The sequence below is a fragment of the Anser cygnoides genome, chromosome 5, assembly GCF_040182565.1.
Source record: "Anser cygnoides isolate HZ-2024a breed goose chromosome 5, Taihu_goose_T2T_genome, whole genome shotgun sequence".
NCBI classification, from domain to species: domain Eukaryota; kingdom Metazoa; phylum Chordata; class Aves; order Anseriformes; family Anatidae; genus Anser; species Anser cygnoides.
The window spans coordinates 55677294-55703453 of NC_089877.1; the positions used below are offsets into that span (position 1 = coordinate 55677294).

At 43.9% G+C, this 26160-nt stretch overlaps 1 protein-coding gene and 1 long non-coding RNA gene across 19 annotated transcripts in view; both read left to right on the plus strand.

Moving 5' to 3' along the window:
* Nucleotides 1–6017: 6017 nt before the first annotated feature.
* Nucleotides 6018–9828, plus strand: LOC136790988 (uncharacterized). Its single transcript, XR_010832016.1, has 3 exons — nucleotides 6018–7859; nucleotides 8097–8253; nucleotides 9552–9828. It is a non-coding gene; the product is annotated as an uncharacterized lncRNA (long non-coding RNA).
* A 63-nt stretch (nucleotides 9829–9891) lies between these two features.
* TRAF3 (TNF receptor associated factor 3) overlaps nucleotides 9892–26160 on the plus strand; it is a 73491-nt gene continuing 57222 nt past the window's right edge. For 9 of the 18 annotated variants that reach the window (XM_066998371.1, XM_066998372.1, XM_066998377.1 and 6 more), the window contains exons 1-3: nucleotides 10820–11033; nucleotides 11210–11301; nucleotides 11959–12014. The gene's annotated coding sequence lies outside the window, so the exon portion shown is untranslated. Of the gene's footprint in view, nucleotides 9977–10818; nucleotides 11034–11209; nucleotides 11302–11958; nucleotides 12015–26160 lie in introns of those variants that run through there. The other 9 variants (XM_066998386.1, XM_066998387.1, XM_066998370.1 and 6 more) reach the window with 6 other exon arrangements.

Consider the following 26160-nt stretch of genomic DNA (forward strand, 5'->3'; position numbering starts at 1 on the left):
ATGGGGCAGGGATGCAGAAAGGTCTGTATTAGGGGAATGCCCATCAAGGTGTGTGACATCCCCCCATCAGAGCACGGACAGGCAGCCTGGCTGCTGAGCCTCCCTGTTCCGTTGTCAATGAATAGCTGTGAAGCTGTGGCAGGGTAGGTGCTCTCGCATCCAGACTACAGGGCATTGTAGTACTGTGAGCAGATATTCCATTAGGTCAAGCAGCAGAAGTGCGTGGAGTGGATCTAAAGAGTCACCTCTTCCTGAGCATGAGGATATGAATGATTCCAGATGCCACATCAAAAAAAGAAAAAAGTATTAAAACTCCTTCCCCACTCCCCAAAATAGAAATCTATACGTGTAAGTGACAATGAGGTTGAAGTTCAGGTGATTCAGAAATTCAGATGACTCAGAAAAATGACAGAATAAAGACTGCATTATGAGGCAGCTCTTAATGGGATACTATTTTTTTCCAAAGGACTCAAATTTCTTTGGTACAAGAGAGAGGCAGAGGATCCCTTAGTCATTTTGTTTTATCTGCAGCATTTAATGAGTTGTCCCCTACACATTTTATTGCATGTTATACAGACTTGTTTTAAAGACCATCTATTTCCTCCTAGCTAAGGATGCCGTATATTTTTTTTTTTTTCCTCTGGCACATCCTTCTTTTCTGCCCTTTGAATCACATCCAGGTGATTTTTAGTAAGTAACCAGGATTTTAAAGGGCAGTTTGAGGGATGAGTGCTCTTGGAGTTGGAGGGTGTGAGAGTTAACATCTAAGACTTTTACTCCCCTCGCTTTATATTGGCGATACGGTAGCTCAAGCCCTAAAATTTTCTCCAGTGCTCATCACTGCTGGTTTGGAGGGCTTCACAAACATTAAGTTCATCTTCATATCAGCCTGGAAAGGGTTTCATTTTGCTTTGTTATTTTGGGGAAATTATGTGGGGCTTCAGAAACAAATTTCATTATCAGTCTTTTAACTTTGATTATAGAGTACATCTGTCCCTGCAAAGACCTTGCCAAGAGCAGTGGGTAACACCCTCTGATTATAGATCAGAAAACTACAAGGTTGCCTCCTGGATCATTTTTTTTCTTTTCAGGCCATGTGCTTTTCTTTCTCATTCAAGGTATTTCAAGCAGAACATGGTAAACTCTCTTTGCAATCTTGGACTCCTTACCAGCTGGGTATGCAAACACCCCATTCTCACCTACTTTCAGCTGGACGCGGTTTGTGTAGCTCCAAGCACCTCTTAAGGTTAAGATGAAACAGAGATCTGGAAGTCAAGAATCTCTCCTGCTGCAGACCTACCCCAAGCAGAGCGATCTGTTACTCAGAGAGGTAGATGATCCTGGGGGAAGTATGTGATCACATCATTAAAGGCTTCAGAATTAATAATCAGAAGCAGGACAGAAGGGATATCAGTCAAACAGAAGTTGCGCACTCAGGCTTAATGTTAGTACTTCCTCAATTCCCCAGTCACACTGTTCTTACTAGATTTTGATATAAATGCTGCAACTAGAAATGGAATGACAAATACACCCAGCAGAACTGATATCAATTCACTGCAAAATATATTAGTTGTGGCCAATAAAGTCAGATTATTTTACTGGATTTACTCTGGATTTACCCTAGTGTAACCCAGAACAGAATGTGGTCCTGTGGGTATAGGAGAAGTTACACTGTAAAGAAATAAATCTCAACTATTTCAAGTTTTATTAGCTTCTTTTTCTGTCGGGCCTTTCAATTTTTGTATTTTTCATATACTGGGGCTTGGCTGGGATGAAAGCTATACTTTTCCATTAGTCTTCATTGTGTTATAGAGTTTTTGTAAAGAGTAGATGATGTTTTAAAAAAGCCAAGAATAGACAATATATGTAATTGTTTATAGTGAATTTACTCTTGGCTCAGTTCAGCCTTTAGCGTGACAAAGAATTTTATCCAAGAGCATAGTCAATCTATACAGTATTGCCAAATCAAATAATTTAAAAATCATGAGTCACATCTTAAAATAATAATAAAAAAATGACATGGGCTTCTAATTATAAAGTTTAGAAGAGAATATATGTTCAACTCATTTTGCTTTGCCTTCTGTTTTCTGAGCCTTCGCAGTGTGCTCAGGTTATATTTTTAAGCCTTCCCTCTGCAGCCATGAGAGCAAGAAAATTACTGCCTTTTTGTTTAAGTGAAAGAAAAATGAGAGCTTCTTGTGTAATCACATCACTCCAGAAGCTGGTACTTTGAGGAAAAAGCCTCAAATATCACAAAACTTATGATAAAAATTGGGAGAATTGGCAATTTGTAGCTCCTCAAAGGTGTCTGAGTTTTAGATATGCCCTTCTTACAAATAAAGAATTTCCTGAAGTATATAAAAGATGCAAGGCTATACTTCTGCAGCAATACCATTACCTGGAGGAAATAACTTTTCCAGGAAAAGACACAGATTGCCACCTTCTCTCCACAACCACTGAAATGGGAGGCCTGGCTAGAGGAAAAAAAAGTCTGATCTCAGCTGAGTCGGCAATCTGTTACCACAGTATGGGTTGGGAGCAGCTCCAGGAAAGTCGGTGAAAATGCCACAGCTTTCCACTTTGCATCTCAGATCAGAAAGTTTCCCAATACCTTGTGGAAATTGGAGGTGGCAGGGATACTATTTTTCGGTTTTATGACTGTGTATTATCTCTAAAAGAACAGGAGAGGCTAGGGTCTCCCATCTGCTCTGGCTTACTGTGGTGTAATTCTGCAGAGATTGCACAAGGACCAACCAGCATAGGTAAGACCGAGGCCAAAGAAGAATTTAGCTTTTTTTTTTTTCAACTTTCAGTTCTGCACAAAAATGACATTAGATTTTGTGCATTTTTAACTCATATCTGTCTGCACGAGGGGAACGCTTCATTGCTAAGCAGCAAACTGAAGTTATGCAGCTAGTTCAGGACGTGGAAGCACCCTTCTCAGTGCCCTAGGGGAAGCATCCTAGAGCAGACCCTCTGGAAATTGAACCCAGGAAAACAGTGCAGGCTCAGACGTGGGCTCTTATCTCTTTGGGATATAATCTAGGAAGACTGAAAAGAGTGAAGAACCTGGGGAGTGTTATGGGGTGACCTAGTGAATGGTGAAATCCCCTTGTCCTGTTCCTGTGTTGGTCCTAAGTAAGCTGACCTGATGACATCTCCATACATCTCCCGCTGTTCCAAGGGTTCTTTACAGAGTTGTAGCCTCAGCATCTCTCCTGAGTTTCAAAGGAGCTCTTTTTTATTGTCACGAGGGAAGCTACTACGAAGTATTACCTTTCTTTGTCCACTTTTCTGCAGGGTGGATGCCTGTGATTGATATGCCATCCCACAGCTATGGGAGATGACAACCACCAACAGCAGTAGGTCATTCATTTCTTGTAGAAAAAGATGGGTTTCTTTACAACTTCAGGACAGTTTTGTCAGGCACATTTCTTTCCAGTCATCTGAAGGTTCCAAAGGAATTTTTCTAATACTCCTAGTTCATACCTTTGCAGGGTTTGAGCTAATATTTCACCATTTCCACAACAGGTCTTTCAATATCGGGCACAACAGGAGGGGCTTCTTCTCCAGTGGACATGGCTCTTGTGTGCATTGGCGCCAACAGAACTCATTTGTTATCCCTCCAGTTTCAAAACAGGAGCCTCTACAGCTGAGCAGTTGAGGCTGTTTGGTACCCTAATGTTCAACAGCTCTGTCTGGCTTCTTCCTGCTGCTCAGGCCTTGGTGCGGGTCTGCACCAGAGGCCTGAATAATCCTGCATGACAAAGCAACTCAGGATAAAGGAGGGGTTACCTGTATTCCCAACACCACAACTCACTGCAACTATCTGGCACTGGCCTTCCTCAGGCCACGAGGCCTCCTCCTTCCTTGTCCCTGTGCTGGTACGAGCCGTCCCACAGCTCTCCAGTTCTCAGGCTCACCAGAAGCCTTATCCTGATAGCCAGCTCACATTTTTCCTTCTCAGCTTTTCTCCCCAGTCTATCTGCTCTTGAGTCATTGCTTCTTTATGCTAATCACTGGAGCTGGATTCTTTCTAGCTCTGTTTAATTACTGTCTAGCTTATATATAACCCCCTCATACTGTAATCATAGAGATAGTAAAGATTATGCAAATGTTGATTAGGGTGTAATGTGGCTTGCAGAGCATTCATCATAGCTGGTGAGAGGTGAGAAGAAGAGAAGCTTGATTCTTAGGGGCTAGGCTGAATTTGTCTTGAGAGCATTTAGATTTATTTTTTTACTTGAAAACTGAACGTATTTGATACAGAGAATCAGAGAATACTGAAGCTCAACACGGAAAGTATTTGAATATCATCATGCATCCCTGAAGATACATTTTAAGTAGATGGTCTTGGATCTCACCTGTGCAGTGTGTTGTGGTTGCTAAGATAGTTAGTTGTTTGCATCACAAGACAGCCACTCTCATCTTGATACCACTCGGAGGCTTTTTGTCATTCTCTTCAAATTCAGAGAGCAGAGACCTCCCAAAACCCTGTGATAAAAAATACAGGTGAAAGTGAAATTATCCTAAATATCAGTCAGCAAGTGGGATGATCTTCTTTCCTCTCCTAATTCTGAAGACTCGGGCGGATAAGCAGAATCCCAGGTAAGAAGTATCTTCTGACAAACAGCTGGATAATTTTTTCCCCTAGAGCTACCATATTTTCCACATATTATCATGAGGCAGAATGAATGGTAGCTGCGAAACTGTAAATCTGAATTGCTATTTATTATACAAGGTGAGAAAACTGCCAAGAATAGCGGGGAAAAAAAATGTTGAGTAGCAAGAGGCAGACCGTCAGGAAACTACAAGCTGTATGCTAAAAGCCAGAGAGACAGAAGGACGTGATACCTTCGTATTGGAGTGATATAAGTCTTGGATCCAACACTTGTGGATCCACTAGATTGCTGGATACATATTAGATAAATGCTGGCAGGGAATTGTTAATGTCATGAAGCAAGTCCCAAAACTGTATCTGTAAGACCTGGATCCGGGACAGAACATCCTTCAATAAGACGATAGTATCTGTCATACACATAGGGTAAGATTCACGTGATTTAACATAGGGAATCAGGGCTCCACGATGAAAAGCTATAGCTCCCAACGGAACAACGTTGACAAGGGAAGTTTTATTTTCCTCTAGGCTTCTAGAACAACTATTCTTTACATGATTATTGCTACTGGCTGGATTCTGACCAGGAATCTTCTGGCATTACCGTGCAGCAAACGCTGAGGTTCCATCTTGCAGTAACCTCTTTGGTACCAAGGCCAGCTGGTCCGCCTAGATCAGGCTGTTGATGAAGTTGGGTTTTCAGGGTTTGGAAACGCACCTTTTGCAGACAGTTTGCTTATGACAGAAGAGCACCCAGGGGCTCAAACAATCTTCAAGAACATTCTGAAATCCCCCTTTAGAACTTGCTAGAGCAGTATCAATAATAGGGGAAAAAACATGCCTCTTAGCTGGCATGACTGGAACCCAACCTGTTGTGATGCCCTCATGGTGCTGGAGATGAGGCACACAGCTAAGCTGGAAGCCAGGGAAGCGACGAGACTCAATGACCACCTCCCCGTCACCTCAAATGCTCAAATTGTTCCTAAGTCTAATTCTCGCAGGTTGGTTTGTGTTCCCATGACTACATGTAGAAAAGGTGAAAGTAAAAATAGTTATGTCACCCTGAAGAAACAGCTATTATTGATTACCGTGAAGAGCCAGTAACAATTTCTACAATAATGAGCAATTCTCAGCATTGAAAGAATACTCATCTGGTCTTTCTGCCAATATTGGGAGAGGCTTTTTTTCTTTCTTGTGATTACATTCTGAGATTCTTGATGGAGAAAAGATCCCAAAGATATTTTCGGAGATGGGTGTATCACCCAGAAAATGAGGGCTTCTGGATAAGTCAATACAGCTGTTATATTCATCTCAGCCTTTTACTGTGCCAGGTATTTAATAGAATCTTTGCACTTGTTAGTTACAAGCTAGTATCATAACAGACATCTTATGTCTGGGGAAAACTTTTGGACCAAATCCTTGATCCCGATAAAGCTGCTTCACGCTGCTCAAAAGGCACAAAGCAGCCTTTAAGATGCTTTTACTGGTTATATTCGGATTCAGCTGTCACAGGGAAATCTCCATATGGTGGAGAGCAGGCCTTGCTGAGTCTGCACTCTTCCCACCACAGCTCTGGATCTGGAGATGTACTGTGGCGCAGACGTGTAGCTGAAGAATTGCTCTGCTCTAGTAATTCCCTGCTGTAGTAACTTGTCTTTTCTTCCAGGTACAACTTAGAGGTTATGTGGCCCACTCTACAGGCCTCTTTGGACATCCACTCAAAATTTTCATTTGACTCCAAAGCGAATTTGACACAGGCACAATGGCAGTCTTGGTGGTGGGGGAGCCTGGGGATTTCAGTGTTTATTTTTTTGATGGTCTCAGCAAGAGAATAAGAAAGCCCTAAGATTACTGAGACACAGTTGTGATATGTCATACTAATATTTCTTGTCAATCGTGAAGGATGTGTATAAGCTGACGTGAGAATTACAATTACTTTGAAAGAAAGGAAAAATGTCACATAGCATACTCCTAAACTTCTGGAAGACTTAGGGAATGTTTCACCTCAAATGCTTGTCATTTAAAAAGCCATCACTTTCTAGGAATTTAAAGTACAAATCACTGCTTGGGCAGGGGAAATCTTTTTTTCCTTAAGCAAGAGGGCTATCGCATTAGACTTTCCTGCTTAGCAGCAGTTGAAATAAACTCAGGGGAATCTTTATCTCATATATAGGATGCAATAAATGAATGTGTATTCCCATGATACAGGTTCTCTTCAGCAATACAAAGGAATATAAATTTAATGATTTTATTGTTCTGTTAATTAGCACCTCCAGTCCATAGCGTAAGATGAGGAAGCTGCAAGTCAAGAAGCTTCCCCAGTGCCAGATGCAGAAGCTGTTTTGTGCTAAGTCCTGCTCAAATGCACAATCAGTATCGATTAGGAACGCGACATAACCGCCTTCTGAAAACACGCTGCAGAAACTGTGGAGAGGGCAGGCACAATGCACACGACTCACAACGTTAGAGGTAGCATTATGTACAGAAGCAGTGCCAAAATGCACCTGAAACAGCGGGGCTAATAAGGATGTACTGTATCATCACCAGTTACAATAGTTCAGCTGAATGACCGTTAATTGCAGGAAACCGCTTCACACGAGAAACAATGGTTTGCTGTCCTCTCTCTATCCTTCTCCCAGGTTCACCTCCAGCATTACAAATAATCTGTTGATGCTGCTTTCAGAAAGATAGGACTGGAAATGATCTCTCCCTACAATGGTGAGCAACAACACAATGGAGGTTTTGTTTAGGACGTCTCACAGAACACCTTTTCTGCAAACCCCATTCATCCAGGGTCACAAAACACTTCTGAGTATTGGATAATAAACTTCAGAGCTGCAGCAAAAGACCAGACCTCACACGCACAGTATCACAGAGGACTGTGGCAGGAGGTGACGCCAGAATCCCTGCAAGAGGATATCTGCCAAGTAAATTTCCCAGAAGGTTCTGAGAAATCGGCAGGGGCGGGGGCAAAGGGGAAGCAGTCCCCTGCCAGCCTCACCTGAGGGAGAAGATTTCTTCGTGACCCAGATCTGTCAATCAGCTCAGCTATACGCCTATGAGCAAGATGCACCACAAACCACCTGACGATTTCATGTCACCAGTGTCCTTTCTACATCCTGTTTCTGACTAATTTCCAGTGCTTCAGAGGCAGTTGAGAAAACCCTGAGAAGCCAAATGCAGCTGGGGTAGAGGACCAGAAGCAGCCCTGAAGTTTGGGAAGCGTAGAGGTACAATGGAAAAGGTCAGCAGCTTGATCCCGTTTAAATTCCCCTCGGACATATCACAGTACCATGCCACGATTTAAAACCTTTTAGGTGCTTGTGCTTAGTTTGTTCACTCTGGCATGGTCAGAAAGCTTTCCAGTCCGAGTCCAAGCTCACGAGCAATTCGTAACCATACATCCTTGTGCTTGCATAATTCTTTCATTAATTTAAATAATTCTCCTTCCTTGATATTTACTCTTTGAATGTATTTACAGTGAATCACCACGCCTTTTTGCAGCCTTCATTTGGCTAGCTAAGGAAGCCAAGCTTGCATGCTTGTAGCTCCGGTCCGAGAACACAGAAGCCCCATTCCCCGTCACCCCGCTGCTCCTCCTCTGCACCTGCTGCAACCTGAGTCAACCATTTCTGATCGTAAGTCACCAGAACTGTACATAATTTTCCAAATGAGGGGAGGGTCCTCAGCAGTGCCGTGTAAAGCCATGTTAATACTTCCCTATCTCTTCTAAAAATACCCCAGCTGGTGCATCATAGGCTCACATAAGCCTTTTCCACAGCTCTGCATGCTGGCAACTCACAGTCATTTTCTCAGAGGTACACCCCCGTAAGAAGGCCAGGCGGGCAGGCGTAACGCCACCAGCATCACTGCCTTCCTCCATTCACTACTTCTAACCTTGAACAAATTGTTTTTGAAATTGTAATTTCATTTGCCAGTTTCTTTTGGTATCTGTGGGTAAAACTCAGCTTTGGGCTCCTCAGTCCCGTCATGAGCATCCTTTGTTTCTCCATGTTCTGTCACCCCCGAGCTGTGGACAACTTGTCCCTCTTGCAGTGTAACAGGAGCTAAATTAGTCCGTGATTGCTCAGTTTCAATGCTACGGCCTTCTACAAGGCCCTTGTCGCTTATTAATACGAGGCCTAAGACAGCATCCTCGTCCACGGACCCCCTGCTTGCTTGACAAGTCTAGCTCCCATCACCCTCCAGAATATTTAAGCCCTGCCTCTTCCCAGTGATATTTTCCAGCCTGTACCTGAGAAATTATGGTTTCCCTTAATCACACGATATCGACTCGTCCGCATTTTCCCCATAGTTTTTACAGATCACTGTCCCTATTCAAGTTTCTAACGGATGACCACCGCTATTTGTATGGAATTTTTTTTTTAATTCTTCTCACATACAATTTCCCGAATCAATGCCCTCTCATTTTACTTCTTTGAACCGTTTTACTAAAATGCAGGGTCACTTTACCACCATTTCTGTCGCTCCAAGCAGCTGCCCCTCCGGGACCGTATTCCGAGCACTGCTGCCAGCAGCGCTGCGTGGCAGGGACGTGCAGCGTGCCGCAGCAGCGTTGACAGGCGCTGCTTTGACTGAAAATGTCGTGTATGCCATGAAATCCCAGACCCCTTATAGGCCAGGCACAGGGGACATACATCACTGTAATAGTCGCGTTCGAAATCTTTGGAATATTGTAATCGTGATAAGGAAGAAGAAAAATAGCAACCAAGCACTTGGAATGGGAGGTATTTCATCAGATCAATGCTTTCTCCCTTCACTACTGACATTTTTAAATATGGAAGGCCTCTGTTTGACATCTCTTAGATGGTGTAAGACTTTGTTTTCAGTCTCTTTTTTAGGAAGAACATGTTAGTACAGCTGCTGGAGCTACCGGCACTGGAATCCTGTTATGTTTTTTCCTTTCTTTTTCTAGGGCAAAACAAGAGGACACACATACAACAGCAAAAAGAGTGGCAAGGAAGGAAATTGCAGGTTTGTCTCTGATAGAAACTTATTCGCAGCCCCGCTGCTGGAGAAATCCAGGCTCGGTCCTAGCAGCCTTCCCAGAGCTAGGCAGTCTCGAGCAAGTGACGGGAACATTTAAGACCTCGGTCTCGGCTTGCCTTTCTGCTCGCAGGTTCACGGCAGCGTTTCGGCAGGCGCAGCTGTCTCGACAGCAACGCCAGCCCCTTACTGGGGACAGCAGCAAGAGGAGGGAGGGAGCGAGGAGGGGGGAGAGAAAGCGGACAAGTGGGACGAGGAGGGAAGCGGCGCGCAAGGAGGGAATTAGCCGAGCTTCGTTGTTTAGGGTCTGGTGAGGACACAGCCGGAGCTGGAGGCGTGTGGTTCGCCGGGCAGGTTGGCGTGGGCGTTGCACCGCTGCGGGGGGATGCGGATGGCAGCGGGTCGGCGGGGACGGCTCCGGGGGACGCGGGCAGGGGGATGCTGCCGGTGGCGGAGCCTGCCCGCTCCGGATCCCGCAGCCGGCCGATCCTCCCCCGATAAACAACGTCCGAAAGGGACGCTGGCCTCACCCCGGCGAAACCAGCCCCGCACCGCGCGGTTCTCCGCGCCCCGGCTCCGTCCCTGAGCCCCCCCAGCCCCGCACGGCTCCTCACGGCGGCCGCCCCCCTGCCCGCTCCCCCTCCTCACAGCAGGCACCTGCCCACGTCGCGACATGGCGCGACACCAGCGCGGTGCGGCCGCCTGTCGAGGCCGGCCGCCCGCAGGGGACGGCAGCATCTCCTCCTCCCCTCAGCCCCTCTGAGGAGAGCCCCCCTGAGGGGGGTGGTCGAGCCGCCCTGCCCCCGGCTCCTTCCTCAGCTTTTCCAGACTCTTCTCCCCCTCCCCTCCCCCCTCTCTTGTGTGTGTGTGTGTGGTGTTTTTTTTTTTATTTTTTTTTGTTTCTTCTCCCCTCCCCTTCCCCCCCCCCCCCCCCCCCCCCCAGTGGCGTTTTTTAAATAAAGCCGACCGCCTTCCACAGCGACCCTTTGCGCCGGCTCCTCTCCTCCGCGTCCCCTCACGGTCCCCCGCCTCCCTCAGCCCCAAACCCTTCAGGGCGAGCCCCCGGGACCCCCCAACCCCTCAGCCCGGGGTGCTGTGGTGCGGTGTGGTGCTGCTGGGGGGGGGGTGGACAACAACGGACGGGGGGGGGGGGGGGGCACAGCGGCATCAGGTGCAGGCGGGCAGGGCAAAGCCCAGCCCCCGGCTGCCGCCTGCGCGTTGAGCCGGGCCCGCCCCTGTGTGTGCGGGGAGGAGCCGGGCGCGCAGCGGGCTTCGCCGGGGATTTCCAGCCTGAGCGGGCGGGAGAGGAAGTGCGGGGCGGGGGGGAGACGGCGCAGGGCGGCCGGGACTTTCCGCCGGGCTTGGCGGGCGCCTTTCGCCGGGCTCCAGCCGCCGCCGTGCCCGCTCGCAGGTAGGGGCGGCCGCGGGGCTCGGCGCGCCCCGGGGCGGTTGGAGCTGCGCTGCTGCTGCCGCTGCCGCTGCTCCGGGCTCCGGCCGGGCTGCTCGGGGCTCCCCGGAGCCGTTGTGGGGGGGGACACGCGGGGCGGAGGGGGGGGCACGGCGCTGATACGGGGCATCTGCTGGCAGGCGGCGCCCGGTGCCGGGACCTCGGCGGCGGCAGCGGCCGGGGACGGACCAGCGCGGACTCTGCCTGCCCGGAGGCGCTCGGTATTTTGCAGGTGCCCCGTTTTCTTACTTATTTTCGCCCCCCCGCGGCCCCCCCCCCCCCCTTTCCCTTCCCACCCCCGCTCCCTCCTCTCCCCGCTGCCTTGCGGCGTTTGAATGCGGGAGCCTCGCTGCGCTCCTGGCTCCCTCCGTGTGCGGCGCTGGGGGCGGGCCGGCGGCCTTTAAAGAGGCGCTGCCTGCCCGCAGCCGCCGAGCAGGGCTGCTCCGGGGGGCCCCCGGGCTCCTCAGCGCCTTCCCCGGGCTGCCTGGCTCGGCTCGGCTCGGCTCCCTTTGGCTCCCTTTGGCTCGCCCCGGCCCGCTTTGGCTCGCCGGGCGAGCTCCGGCTGTCCCCGGGGGAGGGGGGGGAAACCCGTGGCCGTGCCACCGAGCTGCCCCCGGGCTTGGACTTGGCTTTATTTTATCTTATTTTTTTTTTTTTTTAATCCCCGTCTGCAGCCCGGCCGGCTGGCTGGAGCCTGGAGAGGGGCTTCGTGTGTTGTTTTTTTTTTTCTTCTTATTTATTTATTTATTTTTAACGCCATTCATTTTCGTGCGCTGTTTTCGCAGCATCGCGTTTTCGCCCGTTTAAATTAATGACCGCGGTGCGGGTTAGGAAAAAAAAAAAAAAACAACGAGTGTTTAAAAGTTTATACTGAGTCATTCCTCTGCAGATGAACCTATGACTGACTCATAATCTGAGAACTGCAGCGGCTTGTGAAATAGGAAGGTAAGGCATTTACGTCTTGATTTATTTGTATCCGAAGTGTCTGAGATCCGAATTACATGCGGAGGAACGAGTGAAACCGTATTAATGCTGAGCGGCGTAATCTCGCCCGCTGCCAGTCTGAGCTTGTGTGTGACATGAAAGGCTGTACGTGCACCTCTAGGTGGATCTTCACCGCGCACTGGAACGTCTTTCTGTCGTTTTCTGTTTCTGTAGTAGTAAAATGTGGGAAGTTCCAGTGATACAATGTGAAATTTGCAGGCTGCTTGGGTGCCTGCCTTCTCTACCTCGTTGAGATCCGACAGAGTCTTGTGTATCATGATCCCAGTGTTTTTATCTCTCTGATGGAGCTGTGTGTTCCTCGCTGTACGTCTGTCCCGCAGGATTCACGTAGGGTTGTTGTGTACTACTCTGAACTCGCATTCATAGACCGAAAGGGAGCTTAGCGTGTGATGTCAGGGCGTGTTAACCGTATGTAGCTCAGACGAATGAAATAGTTTAATACGAAATAGTAAAAGTCAGTGTTTAAAATAGCTACTGACTCGCGTAGAAGCCTGGATTTAAAGGATACACTGAGCACTAGAGTTAGGACTAAAAGGATGATAACATCATGTATGTTGTCCTTTAAAATGAGCTATTTGGCTGGAAGTGCCTATAAAAGGCAATCTCTACATGCTGAAGTGTATGAGTAACGTGGATGTACATGTTGTTTATTTAGCTTAGGGAGAGGATTTTTATTTTAAGACAAGAAATATTTGAATATTTGGACTGAATCGGTTTTTTATGGCTGGACTGGGAAACCCCTTGTAATAGGGCTTGATAGCGGAAACATTGATGTATCATGAGTTGGGGCATCACAAGCAGACAGCGCTATGAGGTTATAGAAGTTGCTTTGGTACAACGTGAAAATGGTAGGTGTTTTACTGAAATTTGACTTGATTCAACGCTTCCACTAGCAGCTGGATCGAAGATGCAGAAGGGTACAGTGCATTCAGTATCGAAGCAAATTAATTGTAATGGAAAAAGGATACTAAATGACTGAGTCCTTAGGCTTGCCTGAAGTCCTCCTGCAGTTAGCTGTGATGATCCCAGTTTTGAGATGCAGTTCTATTATGGATTCAGAGAATTTGAGCGTCACGTAAGCATATTTACTGTTGGTATCTGAGAAAACTGTAAGATGGCAGTAGTTAACATCAGTAACAGAAAATTCTTAATGAGGTCTTACCAGTCCATGCTAATGCGGTTTGTTTCTAAATGATTTCAACAGCCTGCTGCATTTCAGATCTTTGCATTGCTCTTGTTCATAATGAGAAGTTTAAGTGATGGAAGGGGAACGTGTTTTTCAATGCTGTATTAGTGGCTATGGCAATACTGAAAGCAAGAAAAGTCAGCGGTCCTAATTTTTAACTTTTGTTGTTAAACCACCGATATGTAAATACATTGGTAAGTAGACAATCACAGTTCTGCAGATGAAAAGTAAGGCAATTTAAAAATAGGCATGACTTAAATCTAATCCAATATCCTAAATTGGCTCTGTATGAATAGATATTGCAAGAATAACACGTTTTGATCTCAGATATCCAAGATGATGCAATAACTGGATTTCATGTTCTTTAGCATAATAGTGTTTCTTAATTGGAGGTGCTGAATCCTATGATGTCTGAAGACTGCTCATTACACGTTGGTTTCAGATGTCTGTGTTCTTGTGCACCGTTCCTTTAAAGAATTGCCAAGGCTTTTTATTTTTTTATTTTTTTTTTTTGATTCTTGTGGGTGGGTACTTTCTGCATATGATGCTTGTATTTAAAACCTCCTGGCATTTTTGGCCTGTGGCTCAGGAACACCAAAAGTGGTGGCAGAGAGTGAAATTGGAGATTTCAAGATGTGGTATGGGGTAGAGAAGCCAAGGGAGGGAGGGTTGCGTGGGTTTGTGCAACAATATAAAGGTGTGATTGTAGCACAAGAAAGAGAGCTGTAGCTTTGCAGGGTTTTATCTTACACTTTTAAACCTGCAGTGGTGAAGTAGTGACATAGAAACCACAGCAGCAAAGGGCTGGCAAAGAAAATAGAGCTGGTCTGCCTGCTGGAAGCCCCTGCCATCATAAGCAGATAGATTGAAGTCAGTATATGTTTGTTTTGACAAATAACAAAACATTTAATTATGTCTTTAAGTTTTTTTCTTTTGTTTGTTTGTTTCAGACAGAAAGAAAAAGGACTAGAGAATTCAGAGGAAAGGGGTGGCAGCTTGCAAGGGAAGATGATTAGGTGTCTGCAGATTAGGAAGAGGTGCTCTCTTGATCTGTGCTAATGGGAGAGAAGAGAAAATAAAGACTACTCCCTCCACCCCTAGAAAATGAGCAAGGAAAGCGTCGGTAGAAAGATCCGAGAGCATAAGAAGAAAATGAGGCAAAAGATGATTTGATTTTGGAAATTGTGAGATATACATCTTACGTAGTGGGGTCTGAGAATTTTTTTCTTCCTGGATTTTTTTCTACTTTGGCACTGACAGCAAAACATTGTTGCCCCTACGACTTCAATTGCTTCTGACTGTTGGCTTTGTAACTAGGTTAACAGGGCGAGTGTCTCTAAAATTATATACGACAACTGTAGGTCACTAATCCTTTCCACACCCCCAAAATGTTAAGCCTTTGATTTCCATGCTGTTGTTCTTCCATGCTGATTTACTCTGCACATGTAAGTGTGATTTTTAGTAGAATCCTGCAGTCTATCTGGTAAAGGGCAGCACGGGAAGGGAAGGCTCACGGTGCTCATGGTGCAGAAGTTCCATGTAGGACGTGTGGGATGGCCTCCATTCCTGGTTCCCTCCTTGTACTTCAAACTGGGTCGTTGTGTACTCTGACATCATGATTGACTATTGCAAACTGCAAGCATTGGAACTGCGTTGGCCATAGCAGAAATTCTTTAGGTTGGAGCATTTTATAGTTCCGGTATTACTTTATATGCTGTCATAAAATGTTCGCTTACGAAATAGGTTTAGCTGATGTGTAGAGGAAACATTCTCTAGGTTATTTTCCATGATAAAATCACAGATAATTCTCTAATATAGTATAAGGGCTCTGAAGTGAGTATACCCTTTCACATACAGCATGTATAGAAAGTGCTCCAGTGAAAGAAGTCATGAAACTTCTCTTTTACATGCTCTAATGATGGCTGCATGGAGGCTCGTGATTGCAGAAGTTTAACATTTGGAGTAATATTGAACTTGTCTGACTTGATTTCTGCATTAAAACAAAAAACATCTTTTGGTAAATCAAGTAAGATACGCCCATTCAAGACAAGCTTGGAATGCCATGAGTCTTCAGTGTTCTTGGGTGTCTAGCAAAATGAATTATTTTGATTTGGTTGGTCTTGAAAAGCACGTTACAGATGCTGCTTTTAGAAGAAGCACTGCCTTCCTGGCTGCCACTCTGTTCCCACGAGCTCTGACATCTCTTGAGAACAAGAAGCTGGCCTGTTGAAGATACCATTGTAAGATCTGGGAGACCTGCAGGCTGTTGTTTTGTTCCTGTAGATGCATGTAATGAAGTCATTGGAAGGCCAAAGTGCCGAGGGCCTTTGATGTTGTGGTGCTGAGCGGTGTGACATCATGTTCACGTCCCCGGGGCAGAAGGGGGATTCCAATCCAACTTTTCTACTTCCCTGGGGAGCATTCTCATAATCGGCTCACAGGCCAGTTAAGCATAGTGTCACTTCCTTCTCTTGAAACTCTTCTGCTATGCCAGGAATAATCAAAACTCGCTGTGCCTGTGAAACGGAGCAAGAGGAAGCGCGATGGCTTAGAAGGGTGGTTAGGACGATTACCGAGATGAGGAAAGGCATGCAGTCTGCTGATGCTTCTCTCCACTGATGTTTTGTTTCTTGTCTTCTGGTGCGTTTGAACCTGATACTGAGGTGCTTGCTGAGGTGACCAACCTTGTCAAGACAGACTGTTCTTGTAGCACAGAAGATGCCTTCAAGGTGCTGTGGGGGGCGAGAGAACTGGTACTTAGGTGCATCTAGGGTTAGGTGAGAGCTGGCTGGGACTTCTGAGAATACTTGTCATACAGCTTGTGGCTTATGTCTATCTGCTGGCCCCATGGTCTCGGCTTTTCCTGCTCTGTAAAATGGAAATAGTGGTGCTTTCCTGCCCTCTGAGGACATCAAAGATGATGAGGTGCTGAGGCACAGCAGGGCAGTATGAGCTTTATCCATTGATAAATGACATGAATTGCAACAGTTGTGTAGAGGCATCCTGTTTTGTCTTCTCCACAGTGCTGTGCCTTTCTGCACCGTCAGCATTATGGGACAGGAAACAGTATTTGCTTCACGGCTCTTGCACTGTTGCGTACAGCAAACATGCAGGGCTCCATGAACCTGAGTGTCCATGACATAATTTCTCGAAGTGGTACCTGTTCTGGTGCTCAGTGTGTTCCCAGCTTTCTGCCTTGGATGCTCTAGAATAGTCATAGTCTTTCCTTATTCTATGGAACCAGCTTACTCGCACAATAGAAGTGCCTAAAATAACTTTTTAACGGCAAAGCCCAGCTCATGAACCAAATTTTGGCAATGTGAATAAAATTCATTTTGTAAGCTCATCCATGTACTTGTGAGAGATATTAGAACAATTGTTAGGGGTTTCTATTATGGATGCGTTTTGTACTCTATCAGTTTATACCTATCGCCTATCTCTGTCTTTCTACAGAGAAGAACCTTCCAAGAGTAAGTTTCCTTGAGTGATGTCTTCTGACCATTTATTTATTGACTTGCAGCTTTAAGGAATTGTATCTATCTTGATTTTTTTTTTTTTGCTTAGGAAGTACTGCCTTAAAATTTCCATTCATCTTCCGCTTGTTTTAAACTCCTTTAAACCATCCCAAGTCACTCGTCTTTCTGCATTTTATGCTCTTCAGCTACCAATGAAATACTCTTACCACTGTGTTTCTGTTCCATCTTAAGTTGTTTGGCCAAACAGTGTAAACGCTCTTACTTTCTTAAGTTGGTTCTTCTGATTCTTAGAAGTGGCTTATTTTGAACTGCTTTCAGTTGTTCCATATCTCCTGTAATTTTAAGTTGTGAAGGGATGACTTTTATTCCAAGGTGGTCTCATCCTTTTACTTGACCAAAATGACTGACTTCATTTTCCCATTCACTTTTCTTCCCATTTGCATCACTTTTCTCTTGAAATACTTGCTTCCAGGTTTGTACTTATTTTCATGCTTCTGGCTAATAATCTTTATCTGTAAATCAGCTTTTCTTTGACCTCTCTGTAGCTACCTGTTTCTTTCATTTCCCCCAACCCAAGGTGAATTAACAAGCTCTTCCATGCCACTAAAGATGGATCTACAATGTACCCTCCTATTGTCTGAAGTATATATGTCCTTAGATCTACAAATGCTCTCTTTCCATCCTTTTCACTCTCCCCTTTTATGTTTTCCTTGAGAGAGGAGCATTGTGCTTTTAACCTGGGAACGTTTTAGTTCTGACTGTTGTAGCTGCATGTGACAAGGGTACCAGTTCTGCGTTCAACAGGTGCCAGAGGTAAAGTGCATGTGGTTGTAAAGCTACATATTCTCAGAATGTTGTCATTAGTTTAAGTGGAAGGAGGTTGCATACTTAAGTGAGTGCTGTTGATATGAGTATGTGTGTATCTAGCGGTTTTGAGACGGTCTCATGCAGTAGTATTCCCGTTGCCTTCCAGAACTCAACTTTTTTTGGGAAAAAAAAAAAAGGATTTGACCTAACTTACTTTGCAGTTACTTTGCATACCTTATGTTACTTACTTTGCATACCTAATGCTGATTTTGAGTGTCAGTATCTTCTCTGTCTTCTGTTAGGAGCTGAACCGTTCTTCTATCTGCAGAACCTGAGCGTGCAACATTTCAGATTAGTAAATATGCCTTCGGTATATTTTTCATATTAGTAAGTATGCCTTACTTCTCACTGGTGGTGTTGGTGAGTAATGGAAATGGCAATGGATCTCCTGTTGTAGTTAGAGTAGCAGACATTGCTGTTGTGTTGTCCTTACTGTTTGGCAGGGTTTTTTTGTTTTAATCTATGTTATAGTGAGATATTTTCACACTTCCTTGGAGCATGTGCAGAAGAATGCTCTTGGCAGTATTCAGGAACATAGAGCAAGTTTATTGCTGTTTGTGTGCTGTACTTTGTCAGCGATTTTTCAATACCTTGGCCCGTAAATTCCCCTTCTTCCTCTTTCCTTCTTGCAAATTCCTGAAAGCTTCACTTTCATTTTGGAAAGGATTATTTAGATATGTAACTTTCAGTACTCCAGCCAGTAACTTTTTGAGGGAGTTTTGGGGGATTTACTCTCTTGGCAGTTTGTTTTGTGTGTTCTTTTTTTTTTTTTAAATTGTTAGGATAAGCAAACAAATATCCGCCTACTACATTCTGTGTATCTTTGCTGAGGACATTTTCCTAAATTAAGTGAGGAAGGGAGTTCAGAATTGTCCTCTTTGTGAATGTAAAACCTGTAGCACATGTAGCTGAAGTATGATGTGTAGTGTAGCTTTGCAGACTTGTTTACTAAGAGTTGTTTGTCTTCTAATACAAACTCTCAATGTACCAGTCGACTGTTCTGAGGTGAGTTGGGGCAGACAGTCTTCGAAAGTCCTTTGAGCTGTACATAAAAAGGCAGTTATTCCATAACAAGAGTGTCAGTGTGCTGAGTTAACTGGCAAAGTTCAAAGTAGTTGAACCCTTCCTTGAAATGCTGTGATTTAACAAACCATCCAAAGAACAAGGAAGACAAAATGACATGAGGAAGAAAGTTCGTGAAGGTCAATTACATATGTAACGATATACTTTCCTGTCATGTTTTCATGAGAAAATGTTGTTAATGAGATGACTATTGGCAGTTCCTGCTATTTATTGTGCTACATGCTTTATTGATGCTTTTTCTTGATTCGCTGCCCATCTCCTGTAGCATGTTTTGTGCCAGAAGAGCAACCTTAAGGATGTCTTGGAGTGCTTAACTTCATTTTGAGCAGGTGCAGGTAGTCACTTGGGTTGCTATGGTTAAGATCCAGGGTTGTCCATATTCCTTAGACTTCAGAGGCACTGGCATCTCTATTTGACTTTTGGAGGGAAAGCTTAAACATTAAGGTATTTGTAAACTGGCATTGCTTTTTTCCACGAATACATATTTAAATACTTGAACTAAAATCTTATCTCCTGGTTAAACAAACTCCCTGTTGTACTTACGTCATATCTGTGAAAATGGACTGTCTGACTGTTTATGGAGAAATGATTTGGCTTCTCTTGTAGCTAATCAGTTTTTGTAGAGTATTAGATAGGCTTTGTGTTAAAATATCAGTTGTTATCATCTCCAAAATAAAATGTTTGTCATGTTAAAGAAAGGGGAAAAATTGGTGAGCTCTCCATTAGATGGTGCTGCTGGTATTGAAATATTTAGATACCTAATAGAAGCAGGTTTCTGCTTAGAACTGTTTTTACATTTTTTTTAAAGGACTTCTTTTTAATAAAATACTTTCCAAAGGCAGTGATACTTGAAAAGATGTTTTTTCTTAGTTTGAAATGAATAGGTAAGATACTGAAAAGACAGGCTGTCTCCATGGGAAGGAGGTATGGAAGAAGTAAAGCATATGCTTTTCGCATGGATGATTTCAATTCTAGCAGCTGCCTCTTTTGTTGTATCCCTCATCTGTTTAAATGATGACTCTGTGTTACCTTCATACACTGCTATCATGTGGATTGGGATGCTACAGCATTAAAGAAATTCAGTGTCAAGAAATACTTGATTTTAAAATCCCCAAGTGAATTAGGCTGACCATTGCAGCATTAACACCCTGGTGAATTTGAGTTCCTGTCTTCTTGCTGCTCCCTGTCCACCTGTGTTCCTTTTATAAGTTGAAACAAATACTGCTAATTAAATGTGTAGCGATAGCATTCATTTGCCTGAACCATGGCTGACTAGCAAGTTTTAGAAAAACCTACAGGAACAGAGATGGTGCTTACGTGTAGGAACATGGTACCATCTTAAATGCTGTAGGTTATCCCAGACAGTCTCAAGTTACTGCTCCAAAACTGTGCTCCATATGTCCAAGCCTGTATCTGCCAGTCCTGCACATCTTGGATGCTTTAGGGCATCTAAAATTGCGCTAAAAACTCATGATTGGTCACATGACTCTTCATACGTATTAATTGAAAATGTGCATTATCAAGTGTATCCATGCTGTTAGGACTGCTTCAAAGATGGTAAGGCTGGGTTGCTGAAGTCTTTGAATTCTTCAGTGCCACAAAGGCTGCAAGTAGAAAAATAACTAGTTTTTAGAATTGGTGTTGGACAAGAGAAATAGAAATTGGTCGGGGGCTAGAACTAGCTGATCTTTAAGGTCTCTTCCAACCCAGACTACTCTGTGATTCTAGGTTGGGTTCATGAAGCCACAGCCCTTTTCTCATTACAGGTAGAAGTATTTTTAGTATGATTTAACAAATGGAGATGATTGTGACTAGTCAGCAAAAGAGTTTTATAGTATGAAATAACACTTGGCAAGAAATGTAGATGAAATCTTTTTTAAGAAACTGAGATTTTTTTTTTCTTTTGGGAAGGTTTTTTATTGAAAAGCATTCACGAAGGCTGGCTAGCAGAAATGGCTTAGCAAAACTCTACTTCTTGGGGTTGGAAATCTTAAATAATTTTGTACTCAGCAGCAGGAAGCCTAACGTAACAGACTTGGCCAGAGTTTAACAGCCTTTGAAAGCTGGTGAGGAGCAGCCAGTGGATTTCATATGTAATTTTCTGTTTTCAAGAGAAGTGAGCAGCTTGCAGATTCTTGGTTTACTTTCTGACCTTACCTGGGGTTAGAAGGTGTGACTGCAAGGTGCTGTTAATTCCCCCAAAATCTGGCAAGTTGGAGTAATAAGGCAGAGGGATGGTTCTCTTTGCTGGTATTAATGATCCATTTGTGGGAAAACTCAAACAGGAAAAGGTACAAGTTATGAGGTAACTGGGAAAATGGACAAGCTGTTGAGAATGAGAACTTTGCTGTAATTATCTTACCACTTTGCTAATAGTAACGTGCAGCTTGCTCATAATAACAACCCTTGTAAGGGCGGTTAAAAGATTATCATGTCATCCAGCTGTATGATAGAATAGCTAGAATTCAGAAAACTTGTAGGTAAGATGCCGTAGGAGATGACTTAGGAAGCATGACTAAGAGTAAGGAATTCAGTGAAGTTGTTCCTTAAAGAGCAGGTAAGTGTGATTTACTGATTTGTACTTCTTTTGCACTGACACGTAGCAACAGACTGCTTTAGCTAAATCAGTACACTGCTAATGATCTGAAATCCAAGAAGAAACTATGAAATTAGGTGACAGTGTTAAAGATAAGCAAGACAGAATGGCACAGGCATGTAGGGAAAAAAATTGGAGTGTTTGAGGCAAAGAACAATATCAAACTAATGAGGGAGATAAAAATATATTCTCGTTACTCTTTCATGCGGTCTTGAACAGTTAAGAGGGTATTGTTCCAATAGTCAATATGAAGGAAAAAGTAACAACAGTTGATGCCAAGAGAAATGAAGTAATTAATGCTGCCTTTTTCTATGTAAGAATGAAATATTATAATGCATAACCCAATTATCTGTTAACTCTTCAGCATATTTATGGTAATTCATGGAGGTTAAATGCAATTCCAGATGTTTTCCATATTTGATTTTGTGACTTCTGTAACAAGAGTGGTGTGAAACTGCGTAATATAATTTTATTTACCAGAGAAACTAAAAAAAATATTTTGTTTGTAAACATCTGCAAGATAGCAGAATGATCCTAAGGGTTATTGGAAACTTCTCCATAGTATTTCTATTGCAATTCTTTCTGTGTCACGATTAGGGATTTAGGGGGACTGGGGAGAACCATGCCGTTTTAAAAAGGATAGCTGCAGAAGTAGCATGGAATGGAGTGGAGAAGAGAGGAAAAATGCTGGTAGCTGTGATCATCCTGGGATATGTTGCCTAAGTATCTATTTTTGGGATGGTTATAATTTTCAACAGTGATGTAAAGGATTGAATAACAGAGAATCTATTACATTCAAAGATGGATACCAAATTGGTAATACCTGCAAGTATTCTGGAGAACAGAATTCCAATTCAGAATGAGCAGTCTTGGTTGTTGGCTTTGGGTAGCTCACTGCTCCTTAAGTTTTTATATAGCTTACGTTTTTCTTGCAGCAAGGGTGCAGCCTCAATTTCTCTTGATCTCCCGAATTTCAATACTGAATCGAATTCAAGATGTCATTGAGCTTCCAAGTACTTGTCCTACAGCCTCATCTTAAATGAGATGCCTGAATCTGAAGTTAAGACTAAATGCAACATGTCAGTCCTGATGCCATTACCAGCACTGAAATGAAATTGCATCTTTCCCCCATTTGTAGAGTAGACTCAGAGCTGCAGCGTGCTAGAACTCACTTTATACCGTGGGCAATGTTTAAATGATCAGTGAACATGAGTTTTGTTATATGAAGCTGTGAAGTGAACTGTAAAATGAAGGAGCTGTTTTTTAAGTCTTTTTTTTTAACTACCACAAGTATAGCAAATGCAAAGGGAAAGATGGGAAGGCCATATAAAGATGTAGCACTATCCTAATGGCTGTAATTAGTCACTAGGGCTCAGACATCAGAGCCTATTGCTAAATATTACATACGATAAGAACAATAGGAGCAAAAGCATTTAGAGAGTGTTTAATAATTCACATGTGTCTGTATGGCCTGATCGTCTTGGTAGAGCTCCCTGAGCCCTTATGATGACTCTTCTTAAACTGGTGTTGTCTTTGTTCTTCTGATCTCTACTATTCCTCCTGTAAATAAAAATGTTTTTAAGAAGCCTTCAATGTTTGCATGTCTGAGAGACTATACAGCCTCCAATTAAACCTCCCTGTGTATTGAGATGTTTGGTGCTTGAATAAAGAGGTTAACATATAATGATTGTAAATTAGTGTGGCTCCTGTTCTAGGCTAAGGTAGAATATTCATCTGTTCTCAATAACCAGGATGAGACTAGGTGGTGACTGGGTCATTCTTTCTGCTAATACTCAGAACGGTCAGTCCTCATCGTGACAGTGTTACAGCTTTGCCATGACTGCGGCAGAACGAGTTAAGAAGACAGCCCAAATTAACCAACTTTGGACAAACAGGCAGGATGAGAATTGAAGCCAGGCTAATGACTTCTCAGGATTATGTCAGTCGATTAAAACTAACTTCCTGTCAATACTGAGCTTGGCAAAAGTGCATAGGGGAAAACAGATCTTGGAATGTTACACATCTGAAATCAGTAATACCGTTGCCTGGAATTTGCCAAGACATAACTGCTTCTGGTGGTTGCACAGACACAGGAGGCTTCAGAGTTGTCTCCAGTCCTTACTCTGACGGGGAATAGCTGGACTGGAGGTATAAGGTCTGAGCAGTCAGTTTGTCAGTAGAGAACTCTCTGCTGTTTTTAAGTAGTGATACAGGTGGCTTTTCTGTTATCCTGTTATTCTGTCCATGATTTGAGTGCTTTAGAAGGACAGAAGTCTCTATTATGGGAAGAAAGAAGTCTAAGTTGTGTGGTGGTGTTGTTTGCCTTCATCCTCTCTGTTCTTCCTTTCAGTAGAGGATTACATCATGGGCTGGAATATGGGCTGGAATCCATGCTTGCTGCTGCAGCAAGGATCTCATTTTTTTTTAGTGCATCCTTTGCCCCTTGTTTAGTCTGCTAGTACTGTGCGCTCTCACTGTGCAGATCTGGACTGCTGTACTGAGGCCTGTCCCTGAAGCACATGGAAATACGTTGCTTGACAAGACTTACTGAACCCTCTGTAGCATTGTATCCCTGTCAGAATAAAGGAAAGATGCTTTCATGGCATGGCCCTCATTTATGGCAGTAGCTCAGAGGCTTCTGACTTTCGTAGGGCTGTCTAGCAAAAGAGCAGGTTAAGCTCGCTCCAGCATGACTTCCAGATGTGTAATGCCGTAGGAACAGCTATGCTCACACTTACAGTATGAAGTGCAGCGATCGCCTTAGGTGGAAAACCTTAGGCAGACCACAAAACCAATATTGTTCTGGTTGTGGTTTTTTGATAAGGCATACAGGGAGTGCACTCTGCCAGTTTGTGGAGAGGGAGGACAGAGTCGGTATGTGGATAAAGATGATGAAGCCAGCAGAAGCGTGATGCTGTTGAGCCTGACAGGAAAGCTGGCAATATAGGTGCAGGTGAGGAGCTTTCTACGTGAACTGGTGGGCACCTTTGGGTCCTCAGGGCCATTCCAACAGCTTGCTTTGGCCACTGCGTGGTAGAGATGTTGTATTTCACCTCGTCAGTGCAGCTGTATCGCTGGTCTCGGCCTGTATGTTCTGGGGGTAGAATCTGGGCCTTCAAAACGAGTGCATTCATCACTAGATAACAGACAGGAATATGCTTTCTATTTTCTGTTTTGCTTACTTTATTATGTGTGTGCATATTTATATATGCAACAATTTTGCATGATTACAGGTCAGTTCTATCCTGCAGTGGAGGCAGACCCTTTTTGTACATTGAAACTAGGAAAGGAGCATGTAGTTACTGGACTCAGATGGCCTTTTTCAGTCACTTTTTTTGTTGATCCATCCAACCTGGCCTTAAACAGTTCCAGGGATGGGGCATCCACAGCTTCCCTGGGCAGCCTGTTCCAGGGCCTCACCACCCTCTGAGTAAAGATTTTCTTCCTTATATCTAATCTAAATCTATCCTTTTTAAGTTGAAAACCATACCCCCTTGTCTTAGCACTTCACTCCCTGACAAAGAGTCCCTCCCCAGCTTTCCTGTAGGCCCCCTTTAGGCACTGGAAGGCCACTATGAGGCCTTCCTGGAGCCTTCTCTTCTCCAGGCTGAGCAACCCCAGCTCCCTCAGCCTGTCCTCATAGTAGAGGTGCTCCAGCCCCTTGATCATCCTCGTGGCCCTCCTCTGGACTCGTTCGAATAGGCCCATGTCCTTCTGCTGGGGCACCAGAGCTGATTGCAGAGCTCCAGGTGGGGTCTCACAAGAGCAGAGGGGACAATCACCTGCCTCACCCTGGTGGCCTTCTTTTGATGCAGCCCAGGACACGGCTGGACTTCTGGGCTTCAGGCGCATGTTGCCAGCTCATGTCGAGCTTCTTGTTAACCAACACCCCCAGGTCCTTCTCCTCAGGGCTACTCTCAATTGTGGCTTTTACTCAAGTGTGGCTTTTACTGGCAGAAATGTCAGTAAAGTAAATCATCTGTGAGAAGAAAGGAGAGTTGTGAGCTCTTAACGTGTAGTGGGGTGGAAAGGATGCTTTGGTAGGACAGAACTCTTTATAAAGAATTTCATTGCAAGAGTTAAATAGATTACAAAAGGGCCGTAGGAACAGGTTTTTCATATATTGCATTGTGGAGTTCTCTTGCAGGAGATGGCAAAAGATGCTGAACTCTGAATTTGGGCTTCTAAGTGTGTGGTGTTTTTATTCCTTCTTCCCTGAACGCTTTGTGGCTTGTTGGTAAAGTTGTATTACACTGCCACAGTAACAGAGTTGTACCTCTTCACTACTGAAACAACTGGTCTTTGTGCTTTTGAGACTTTTCACAGATTTAACTTATGATCAGTTTTGCAGTTTGAAAATATTTTAGAATTCAAATCCTAATACTTTGGAATTTAAGATCCATTATATTAATTCAAAATATTTACTTAATTTGCAACTTTGCAAAAGTTGTATTTTTTAAAAAAGATGTAGTCTTTAGTATTATTAAAAAAAAAAAGTAAAAGCAGTAACTAAACCATAAGTGATAATCTATACAATCTGAATTTTCAAATTTATTGTATTTTTAGCAGAATAAGAGGGAATAAATTTAAGCAGTGAATGTATTGAATTTACTCTGATTTTATCTTTGAGTTTCCTGACATCAAATATAGTCTTCAAGCTGTTCTCAGCCTTTGGAAGACTGAGGAAAGCTCCCTTCATTCCAGTTACTCTGTTTTGAGTGAACTGGCTCTTATGTTGTAGTTGTGTTGCAGCATGTTTTCATTGGTAAAAGAAAAGAACACCTTTCAGTTTGTTACTGACTGTCTGTAGGGATTCTTGGCTCTCCTATTAGCTTTTATGTCACTGTAAAGTGAAAATGGAAGGATTAAGATGATATC